Source organism: Alligator sinensis, unplaced genomic scaffold (genome assembly GCF_000455745.1).
Source record: "Alligator sinensis unplaced genomic scaffold, ASM45574v1 scaffold879_1, whole genome shotgun sequence".
Classification (NCBI taxonomy): Eukaryota; Metazoa; Chordata; order Crocodylia; family Alligatoridae; genus Alligator; species Alligator sinensis.
This window is the reverse complement of record NW_005842250.1, coordinates 1,797,615-1,800,596: the sequence shown is the minus strand read 5'-3', so window position 1 is coordinate 1,800,596 and position 2,982 is coordinate 1,797,615. Positions and strand designations below refer to the sequence as shown.

General features: G+C 47.7%; 1 long non-coding RNA gene across 2 annotated transcripts in view; it reads right to left on the bottom strand.

Moving 5' to 3' along the window:
• The window catches only part of LOC106722392, a 10,208-nt gene extending 7,644 nt beyond the window's left edge, over positions 1 to 2,564 (bottom strand). Inside the window, exons 1-2 of one of the 2 annotated variants that reach the window (XR_001358335.2) lie at positions 2,508 to 2,564; positions 981 to 1,210 (exon numbers count right to left, since the gene is read on the bottom strand). This is a non-coding gene — a long non-coding RNA (uncharacterized LOC106722392). The remainder of the gene's footprint in view (positions 1 to 980; positions 1,211 to 2,507) is intronic. The other variant, XR_001358336.2, reaches the window with a different exon arrangement.
• Between the last annotated feature and the right edge of the window lie 418 nt (positions 2,565 to 2,982).

Here is a 2,982-nt window from a genome sequence, read left to right as displayed (position 1 = left end):
CACAGAGGCGGAAAGGGATCTTGGAGTCATTATTGACTCCAAGACGAACATGAGCCACCAATGCCAGACCACAGCCAGCAAGGCCAGCCATACCTTGTCATGCATCCAAAGGTGCATCTCAAGCCAGTCCAGAGAGGTGATACTTCCCTTCTATGCGACTTTGGTTAAGCTGCAGTTGGAGTACTGTGTCCAGTACTAGGCGCTGCACTTCAAAAGGGATGTGACCAACCTGCAGAGGGTTCAGAGGAGGGCCACCCGCTTGGTGAGAGGGCAGCAGGAGAGGCCCTATGAGGAGAGACTGAAGGACCTGAACCTGTTCAGCCTCAGCAAGAGGAGGCTGAGGGGGACCTGGTGGCTGCCTTCAAACTCATCAGGGGAAATCAACAGCAAATAAGTAGAGCCCTTTTCTCCCCAGCACCACCTGGGGTGACAAGGAACAATGGTAATAAGCTGATGGAGCATAGGTTTAGGTTAGAGATCAGAAGGCAATATTTTTACAGTTAGGGTGGCCAAAATCTGGAACCAGCTTTCCAGGCCAGTGGTCCTCACCCCTACCTTGGGCAAATTCAAGAGGAGGTTGGATGATCACCTGTCTGGGGTCTTGTGAACCCAGCATTCATTCCTGCCTGTGGCAGGGGGTCAGGCTAGATGATCTGTTCAGGTCCCTCCTGACCCTAACTACTATGAACCTAGAGACTGCTATTTTGCGTGTTTACATCAGTCCTACCGGGGGTGCGATCATCTACCTATAAGTGTACATAGGTTGTTACAAAATTAAATTTGTTACCAAATTATGTCTATAAGCCTTGAGTTCAATAGTATTATTGCATAAGTTAACTGAGTTATGAGTTAAACCTTAGAATAGATAGCAATGTATGTGTACAAATACAAATATATATACATATGTATGTAAATATCTGAATATAAATTAGTGTGTGTGGGAGGGGGGCCGGTACATAATAAATATTGTAAATAGTTACCTACTCTGTTGGAGTGCTGTTACAGGAGGTATCCCCGTACTGGGATCCTGAGGGTCCTCGTTAGTTCCTTTACGCTAATAGGACGGGCCTAGCTGGTGCCCCCAGGGTTCCACAAATTGCCACGGGCAGTGGTTAGCACCCTGCAGCGGGGTGTTATAGAAGAAAGTGGGATCTTGCTCTTCTTTCACATGCATTTTCCAAATCACCCCCAGACCACAGGGATTTGATACCTGAATAAAATAATGACCTGTGGTACCATTTTGTATGTGTGTGCACACATAGCAAGAAAAAGCAATAAAGAAAGTAATTTGGTTCCTAGTTTTATAAGTGCCCTCAGCTTTTAGCACTTACCACATAAGGCTCAGAACGGGGAGAAACATCTGTTCTTATCAGGAAGTACCACCACTTCCCCTGAAGACTTCAAAACATGCGCTTCACTGGCATCCTATTCAGGGGCTAGTTAAACCTCTTCTTTCTCTCAACTACATGTCTAGTAAGAGACCTCATTAATTTAGGGAGCAGAATATAAACTCAGTCCCCCAGAATGACAAGAGGAATCACACCACCATTCATATCTCTCTGGGTATCATGTGCCTTTCTAGACCCCCAACATTAATATTGCTGACCCTGCCAGGATGATAATCAGTCAGACCTGGAAGCATCATGGAGAAATAGATATTCAACTTCCTGTTAATGAAGTTTTAGGCCTGGTCTAGATGGCAAAGATGAGGCATATATCCCATCATTAGTCCCTATACAATTCAGGAACCTCACTGTAACAAGTGGGTGTCCTGGGGCCAGTCTCATTGTTGGCCCACCCACTTGTCTCAGGGCTAGCCAACTGCCTACCTTGCCTTCCACACTTTTGATTATATTAATTAGAAGTTGATAACAAAGCAGCAGACTGCACATTTACTTGCCCTGATGCCAAGGGCCTATACACTGCTTCAAACCTTCCCTTACATAACGTCCCATGCCTCGCAGATGGCATCCGTGGCCTAGTACCCAGCCTAGAAGCCCTTGCCCTCACACTGGGACCTGCACCCCATGGGACTCTCACTCCGATGCCCTCACACTGGGCTCTCAATCAATCAAGGCTCCCAGCCCCTCCCTTTTCCTCAGGCTCCCTGCCCAGCTCAGGACCCCCGTACCGGGGCTTCATCCTGGGCCTCAATCCCTTTAATCCCCTTGCCCCAGGAACTCACACCTAGGGCCCCACTCTCCTGGAGCCTCACACTCGGCTCCTTTATACAACTCAGGCCTCACTGCAAGGCTGAGCCTTTGCTTTGTCTTTGGGGTGTGCTCCCCTAGCCTTTCCCCTCCATGGGATAACCCACAAGGCAGTGGGGGCTGAGGCTTTCTGGCACCCCATACTCACCCTTCACTGCAGATGCACAGGTGTGGCATTTCCTGAGGACTGCCCCACCACCAGCAGTCCCACCACACCATCCAACCCCAACACGGTGTAGTTTTAGGTTATGCCCCAGGATCAGAGCTTCCACCATCCCCATAGCAGCTTCCCTGTACCTCCAAGATGTTATGAGCAGCAACTCCAGCCACATGATACTCTCTCCTTAACTGATTACAGCAGACTGCTGGCTACACTGCTCAGAGCCCTGTTATAATAAACAGCTGGGCCCTGTTCCCAATCAGGTAATTGTGCCTGATTAGGAGTGCAGTCACCTGCAAGCTGCTTGGCTGTTTGCTCATGCTCCTTTGAGTAACAGAGCACACCCTGTTCTCTGTTACACTCACTCATGTATCCTGGTCAATAACTGCCTTTGTATTGGCCACTGAAGGGCTATGCAAAACAGCACCATTTTGTTTCAACTTTTATTTTGCTGTTTCGAAGGGACAGTGCTTCGTTTGGACGTTCTGTTTTGTTTTGTCAAAACTATTTCACTATTTTGATGTGGTTTGAGGTTTCACCTATAGGCTATAATGGAGAATCACAAAAATGCCTATAACTTTGTCATTTCTTACCTGATTCAAATGAAATCAG